At 39.5% G+C, this 8,723-nt stretch overlaps 1 pseudogene; it reads right to left on the bottom strand.

The window, feature by feature from the left end:
- Positions 1-4,015: 4,015 nt before the first annotated feature.
- On the bottom strand, positions 4,016-5,276 carry LOC110208010 (vacuolar protein sorting-associated protein 37A pseudogene; annotated as a pseudogene).
- Between the last annotated feature and the right edge of the window lie 3,447 nt (positions 5,277-8,723).

Below are 8,723 nucleotides of genomic sequence, written 5' to 3'. Positions count from 1 at the left end.
GGTCATAATGTGGCTTAAATACTGAGCAATGGATTTTTGGAACATGTAGAGTTAGGGTTCTTTGTTCCATTCAATAAGAACATTTCTGGGAGAAAGAAACACAGTATTAAAAAAAATATCATAGTTCAGCTGTATGGAAATATGGTTAGTGGTGACAACAGCTTCTACTACAAAAGAACTACTAGAATCATGTTAAGGTGGAACTGGGGGCAGTAATGAAATATCTGGGCTCCAGAATCTTCTCTTAACCATGACTAGCTCCTGGAACTTTGGGTGGGTTTTAGATTATGAGTTCCTGTAGAAATAAGCCTATAATGAAGTGCCATAAGCATCAAATGAAGCTCAGGAAATATGAGAGTTCCATGGTAATTTTTGTAACTAACTAGAAAATAAAGGCTACTCCCTGCTCAAATCCCAGAGTCAAACCCTGGTAAACTCAAATGTGTGCCAAGTACTCCAAAATCTGAATATCTAACTGGTAGAGATATTTGAGTGCTAATTTCATGAAGGCAGTTGGTAGTACATGTAAACTTTGTATTTCAAATGCCCAGAAATTTTTTTTTTTTATATCTAGAGGATTTATAAAGGACTAAATGAATGATATGTGGAAAATTAGAATTCTTGGGCTGAGGCAGTTAGGAAAAACATCATGGAGAATGTAGGATGTGGGTTAAGCCTTGAAGGACACATAGGTAGGTTTTGGATAGTTGTACAGAAGCCAAGAAGAAAATTTTGATAATATCTATGTATATTGAGCTGAAGTGGTATTATATTATCTGATATGTTCTGAAGGCAGTGAGAAGATCAGGTTTATTGTCAGGGGTGAAGAAGAGGTTATAATCATAGTGATCATTCCTAGAGATAAATGGATAAGAGGCATTTTTTTAAAAACTGTCTTCCCAATTCTGCTAGAGAAACACCTACAGATGTGTGGATTGTAAGGAAATTCTTATATAAGTTTTTTTTTTTCCTTCCTTAGTGATTAGATCCAGCTTATTATAAGATATTTAGGAAAAAAGGTGTCCACTTACCTCATAGTACTGCTCTCTTTCTGCTTCAGTTTTCCCAAGGTTGTAATGGTCTGTTCCTCATTGCCCTTCTTACTATCCCCTAATATTCATCTCCATTATATACTACTCTTAAGAGTGAATTTGTCTTTTGGTTCCTTTGGTATTGAGGATGTAACTCATACTATGACAAAACCAGATAAGATTTAACTAAGAGACTGTAAAGCGTAATAATAACTACCATTGATATAGCACCTTCTATGTGCCAGGCACTGTGCTAAGAGGTTTACAAATGTTATCTCATAAAAATACTGGAAGGTAGTTGCTATTATTTTCTTCATTTCATATTGAGGAAACTGAGCAAACAGGGTAAATCACACAGCTAATCGGTATTAGGTCACATTTGAACTCAGGTCTTCCTGACTCCAGTCCTAGCACTCTATTCACTACACTGCCCAGCAGCCAGTGGAGTAGATATAAAGCTGGGATTAAAGCTTATAAATATAGCAGAATAGATATAAAGCTGGACTTATTGTCTCTCTGATGTATACGAACTATACAATTATAGGCAATTCACTTAACCTGACAGTGCTAAAGGCAACTCATTGAGACTTGTGATTTACATCAATGAAGAGAATTTCCATAGCAGGGATTATTTACACTGGTGAAATCATAGGTTTGGACAAGAGCAAAACAAAATAAAAAAGACAAGAATTATTCTTGTGGGATATGAAATGGAGCCATTGAAATTGGAGTAAGAAGACCTTGAATTAAACCTTTCTTGTGCTGCTTTCTTGCTTTGGGACCTTTAGCAAGATACTATCTGGGCTTCAGATTCCTACAGTCTCAAATGGACAGTGATCAGGCTATCATGAAGAAGGGATGGAATCACATATGTAAAATGATTTTCAGGCATTAAAGAGGGATAGAAATGGCATCTTTCATTCCTACAGTTAACTACAAACAGTATAGCCTATTAATTACCCTAGTGGTACTACACCACACAGCTCTAGGCATAACACTTGGCCAGGAAGTATAGGCATTTTTGGACATCCACAGTAATTAAAATTCACAGCATTCCATAGTCAACCCATACTATGTATAAGGCCCCCTGGTGTACTACCCCTAGCTCCCAACTTGTTGGCAATGCTGAGTTAGCAGGGATAGCTTGAAGCCAATGAACACTAAACATCTACCTACTTGTTCTCAACACATTGCTCATGATTCATAATTTGCCTTCTTTTGGAGTAGATAGTAGAACCAGTTTTCAAAGGAGTAAATATTTTTAAAAGATGTAGTTTTCCTCCATAGACTGTTTAACACTTCATCTGAAGCCACTCATAAGAGGAAGACTTTCTATAATTAGGCATATTTAATCCTTCAGAGCTAAGGACCCTCTTACCTGAATGGCTATTATATCCGGGTATTCCCCTTAACCCATTCTGTCTTGAAAAATATAAATATGTAATTTCAGGGACCCCTCCTTCAGAAATGGTCCTTTTGCACCTCACATCACATTTTATGTTGAGGCTTCTGATTTCCCAATAGATGTGCTCCTTAAAAGCTAATTAGAAACCCAGTATTGTATCCTATTTTTTTTTACAAGAAAAGTGTAAATGATTTTTATTTGTTCATGAGATCATAGAGAGCCCACCCTTTCATCTTACACATGTTGGTACATGCTCCCAGAGATGCGATGCCTCCTTTACAGACCAAGGCCCACAGAGGTCACAGGACTGATCCAAGGTCACCCAGTGAGGCCCTGGCAGACCTCCTCTGGCTTCAAATCCAGTAGTGTTTTCCACCACCCCACACTGCTGTCATTTGGTCTCCAATAAGAGGTAAAACTCACTGACAACAGAGGTTAGGGAAAAAATGATTGGCTTGTCTGTGTCCTGATTTCCCTCTGCAGAGCCAGAACACATACTCAGTTGTTGTTGTTGTTGTTGTTTTTTTCTATTTTGTCTTCTGTAATGAGCTATTTAGAAGATCCATTTCTAAATGATTCAGCCTGGCCAGTCCTACAGAGTGGCTTCATGTGCAAGGACCTTGTCCTTCTGGACACAGCATTCATTTAAAACATCAAACCAATACATTTGCAGAGCCGATACTGGCTTCAGAATCATTCTTTATATCCTTTGTGATTTCAAAGGTGCAGTGGCAAGTCCTCCTCCTGCTCCAGGTGTGGGTCCCACCTGGCCAGATGCATCTTCACCTTCCATGTTGCTGTGGCCAGAAGCACTAAACACAAAGAAAAAGCCATGACCCAGAGTGTGGCCAGCCTTCTGGGGATGAGCCATCACCTCCCGGAGGTCTGTGAGGCTGCTCTGTGGAGAACTGAGGGTCAGCGCCTGCACCAGAGTCAGGGCCAGGCTGAGGAGGCGGGGTAGGGAGGCCAGGAGCACAGGACCCAAGTCAGTCACCAGCACATCACAATGACCTGCTGGAGGACTTTAGACTGACTAAAGCTGGACATACTGGCATGATCATTTAGACAAAAGAAATTTTCCTGAAAGATAAAGGGAACGTGATATTTTAATGATCACTACTCCAAATAGTAACTTAAAAAATAAAAGCAATCGCAGAAGGAAAACAAACAAAAAAAGGACAAGACTTTCTTTATAAATAAACCAGTCCATTTCAGTTAAAATATCAATTTAAAAGAATATGAATTTATAAAATACTTGAATTTATCCAAAATTACATGTATAGTTATTTAATTTCTAATAATCAGGGAGTAGCAGCAGAAACTTAAATATGGTAAAAGACTTTATCAACAATAAATAAAAAGGACTTTTTTAGTGCAAAGAGTGCAGAAGGATTTCTCAAACAAAGATAATTAAAGGCATCCTAAGATCAGGCCCAGCTCTAAGCAATGGATGCAGTTACTCTCTACTACACAATACAACCATTAGGATGAAATGCCTGTTAGCAAATCACATCTATTGCAAATGTGCTTAATTGGGACTGCTCATTCTTATCTTGGAAGTTCACACATTCAGGAAAATCTAGAGGGGAATGTGGAGCTTGGTGTGGGTAGCTATGACCTTGTGAAGCTTCTCCTCTTTGGCTCGATGATAATGGCAAATGGTTCTCTTCTCCATGAAGCTGCTGAGAAAATCATCTATCTCCATTTTGCCCTCGAGGAAGTCCTCAGCGAGGGTGTCCAACTCCTCTTCAGCCTTGTGGGCCTCCACCTTCAGCCTTGCCTAGAGAGCACTGGCACTGCAGCTCACTAAGCTCATGATGTCTCTGCATCTTCTTTTCAAAGCCGACTTCATCTGCATGAGCAGCTCATACTTGTAGAGGACCATCTGGCTTTTGGCTTTCAGACTGGGCTCTAAAAGGAGATTTTTCCAGGCAAGGTCTTCGATGCTCCTGACCAGGTGGTCCTTGTTTGTGAGGACCTGCTTCAGCTGGGGCAGAGTTGAGAAACGCTGTAGGAGCGCTTCCTCTTGCTCATTCATGTCCGTCAGCTGAGACAGGCTGAGCTCGGAGAGTTCTGGAAATGCATCAGGAATATCAGGCATCTTGTAACCACACCCATTTTGGCCTGTCAGTATCAGGGCATCTGTGGTGGGAACAGGCAAGGGCAGGCTGGAGAGGAAACCATAGGAGGGAGCAGCAGCTGTGGATATGGAGTAACTTGAGGCTGGAGAAACTGTGTCAGCAACTGGGACAGAAGCCATGGGCCTACTGGCTTCTTGTGGAGGTTGGAGGGGAGAAATGTAAAAAGCTGAGCAGCAAAAGGAGGCATTCCCGCTGTGCCACCCTGCAGTCATGGAAATGATGAACTGGGAGCCAAAATTGGAGGATTCTTCAAATTTATCCAAGAGGCTCTGAATGATTTTCCCCAGGTCTGAGTGCATGGTATACTCGAGGACAACCTATTCTCAGGCTCTTGTTTCCTCGTGGCCTGACCTTCAAGAATGCAGGGTCACCTCCAAGGACCAATGAGGCGCCAAAATGTGGACAGATATACAAGGTTCAGGGTCCAAAGTGGTCAGTGATTGTTTAATAATGGACAGGTAACAGCATTCCATGTTTGTCCATTAAATGATGTCATATTGGAGGATCACTGATCACTGGTCTTTCCTGAGGAAACTGAGGAGGAAGGAAGATATTAATGTTAATGTAAGGTTATTTACTGTTAACAGTAACCTGTACTCCACATCTTTATGTATTTCAGCTACGCTGGCATGCGCCGCGTATGGACTTTATGAACTGCTGCTTCTGCTGCTGGAGGCTGGTGAGCCCCCCCCCCCCCATGCCCCTGGGGAAGAGCCAGCTCATGCTTGGGCCGAGGCCGGGCTAGTGTGGGTAGACAGCTGCTGGGGTGCCGGGGCCTCCAGGGCATGTTGGGCCGGGGGGCTTGCTTGTTCTGGGAGGGGGCCGCCACTCTGCCAAAACCCAGTATTTTAGAGGAGTTAGTGTGGTTTAAATGAAAGAGACTGGATTTAATGTTGTATAATATAGATTTGAATTCTGGCTTTGATAGTTATTGGCTGAAGTAACTTTAGTAAAGTCACTTAAGCTGTCTAGCCTTCAGTTTCTTCTTCTTTAAGTGAGAGGGGTTGAACTAAATGGCTTTTAAGGTTTCTCCTAGTTCTAAAATTATGATCTAAAGAAAGTGAGTACATGAGGAGAACTTAACTGTTTTAGAGGAAACTTGAGGTGAGTCCTTTTATATATCAAAGACAAATTAGTGTCTATATAATTTTGCCTTAAACAAAGAGCACTCACTCTTGAGGCAGCTTAGGCAGTACAGGGGTGCCCTTTTCTCAAAAAAGTCAATAAAGAGATTTCTTCTTTTTGCGCACTTTTGTCAAGATTCTGGTTTTAATTTGGGTAGGTGGTCTCTGTCCCACACAGTTCTGGGGGGATTGTCCCGGGATTTAACCCTTTCCTTAGGGGCTTCTCTTGACCACTTCCTGCGATGGGTGCCTAGCCAGCACTTTCCTGTGGTCCCTAGGTTGGTGTCCTGAGATCCCCTTTGGTAAGAGAAAGACCTGAAGAGAGTCTTGACTAGGCAAAAACGAGGACCTCCAGTGCACTAGTGAAGAAATCAGTCTTTGGTGAACCTAAGTGGTTGGAGTCAGTAAGGCTAGGGGAATGGTTAAAAGGGGAAGCTCTAAGCAGTTTGAGTCTGTAAGAACAATCCCACATTTCCCAGGCTGCCTAAGCAGTTCGAGTCTGTAAGGCAAGGGGAAAATGAAAGCTCAGGGTGGCGAGGACCAGGATCCTTTACCAAATATTCCGGATAACAGCCCTTTAGGATCTAAGCTTAGTGATTGGGATGAGGTTCCAAAGTATAAAGTGAAAGACAAAAAGAAAATGATTAAATGTGATTTGAGGATTCCACAGCAATTTGTTGTATGTCTATTTTGTGCTCCTGTTTGTATGTTTCTGTCTGTGGTGTGAATGGGTGTTAACAGTATTTGACAGTAAAAGATTTGGAAACTTATGGGAAAAAATTGTTTTTTCTCTCTCTCTCTCTGTAGCACTCTAATTCTGTCCAAAATTTTGCGTGTGGAGAGAAAGAGAGGAAAAGGGAACCTTTTTCCCCTCAGATGAAAAAGAAAGGCAGATTGAACAGCACCTAATATTTTCTTCCTCTAAAAGTTTTTGTGTACCAGAACACAAACAAAAGGTAATTTATGGATAGCAGGGGGCTTTGCTAAGGGCTGTGGCTTGTTGGGGATGACTGGATCCGGCTGCTGCCGAGATCATGATGTTTCCCCATAACCCCCAACTCATTCAAATTGGTAAAAATGTGATGTTTTAATTTAACTTTTGTGTTTTCACATCAAGTACCTTTTCATAACTTGAATATTATTAAAGAAAACTGAAAGAAACTAAAGAACAGTGGGAAAAAAACTGTGTACAAGAATGCATAGTAAAGTTGAAAAAGCAGTTTTGGAAGAGAGAGGGGGAGGGAAAGCCTAATTTAAAAACCAATAGATAAAGTTATGGAGAGTTGGAAAGAATTGTGTCCATCCATCTTTCAGGCTAGATTCGTGGGTGGGTTCTATTAAATCTAATATGGATCTTGGCTATGATAAAGATATTGGTTATTGTGAGTTATGATTATTACTGTTTAATTAATTATCAAACTCCAGAGGTATCTACCTGGAGGGAAAGCTGATCATACTTTGTCAGCATTGATTCAAATTCCTTAGGCTTGCTTTTTTCTTCCTGGACCAAAAAGAAGTAGTTAGAATACTGGCCCAGCACATTTTAAACTGACCTGATTACAATAGGTGATTCCAAACTGTTTGTAAAATTTTCATAAGAAAATGTGGACATGAATGGGGAACTGAAATATTGAAGAAACATATGAACTTGTGGATAATATTCCTTTATAAAGGGTCAAGGTTGTTGAATATAGAAATGTGTATTTGTATAATTTTAAGAGCACAAATTATTTGGCATTAAGAAATTTATTAACTATGTGGTCCCAAGAAAGTTCTATTTACTTTAGTTTACTGTTCAGTAAGGGGATGGTGGTGGAATTAATTCCCAAGAATATTATGAAGATTACATGATTGTAAAGGTGCTTGGCGTAATGCTTAGCATAAAACAAATGCCATCTGAATGTAAACTGTTTTAAGTTAAATATAATTGCTTCATATTTGTTAACTTTATGTGGATTTTCTTTGATGTGAAGTTTATGTCAATGGTGATAAGATGAATGATTCTCTGTGTAAGGCAATTTGGGAATGCATCTGATTAAAGTAAAGCCACCAGAGTAGTAATTAATTGATTTTAGTTTTAAAGTTTAAATATATGATAGTTGTTTTGTGATATTGTATTTCAAAAATTTTCCTTTATTGCATAATTTGGTAAGCAACTGTATCATCTGTGTTGTCAGAAGAGCTATTTCTCATATAATTTAAATGTTGTTTGGTTAAGAATTGTACTGTAAAGGGAAAAAAAAATAACCCAAACCTTCTTAAGGCTAACAACTGGGTTTGCTGGGGGATGGGCAGTATGAGCCAGGCTCTTAACGCAGGGACTAGTGGTAGTGAGGAAGTCTAGGCCTTGAAGAACCTTGATTGAGAGTGGCCCCAGGAGACTGTTGGACCTGATAAAGGAGTCTAGAAAGAAAGAATGATTTTTTATTGGGTATGTTTTAAGTTTTTAATAAACTGTTTACATATTTCTGAATTTTCTTATGTGATGTAATCCAGTAAGCAATTCTATTAGTTATGTTGCTGGAAGGGCAATTTCTTTTATAATCTAGAATGTTAAATTAATTGTGCCTTCAAAGAAAAGAGAAAAAGGAATGAATTTGGCTGTTGGGATATTCTATATAATCCTGTTTTGTAACATTTCCTTTTAAGTATTGTAATTTAAGAAATCATAAAATTTCCAAATTTTGTCTTTATTTAAAGGGAATTTTCAGTTAAAATTGTGTTGCTATCATTTATGAAATTTGTGAGATTGTTAACTAAGTTATTTGGGGTTACTGTTTTCATGCTAAAGCCTAAAAGGGTTAATTGATTACTGTATATGGAAAGAAGGGGATGGTGTAAAGCCTTAGGTTGCTTCTGCCCATTCAAGGGCACCAGTATCAACCCTCTCTGAGGGCCATGTCAATTCTTATTTTGTAAACTTGCCGAGGTCCCTGGAAACAATTTGTGTCATCTGCCCTGAGAAAAGAATTTGTTAGGATTATGTAGTTCCTAGACAATTAACTTAGCTTGCTGAAAATGT

The sequence above is a fragment of the Phascolarctos cinereus genome, unplaced genomic scaffold (assembly GCF_003287225.1).
Source record: "Phascolarctos cinereus isolate Bilbo 61053 unplaced genomic scaffold, phaCin_HiC Scaffold_4;HRSCAF=312, whole genome shotgun sequence".
Lineage (NCBI taxonomy): Eukaryota > Metazoa > Chordata > Mammalia > Diprotodontia > Phascolarctidae > Phascolarctos > Phascolarctos cinereus.
This window is presented reverse-complemented; position numbering and strand designations above follow the sequence as displayed.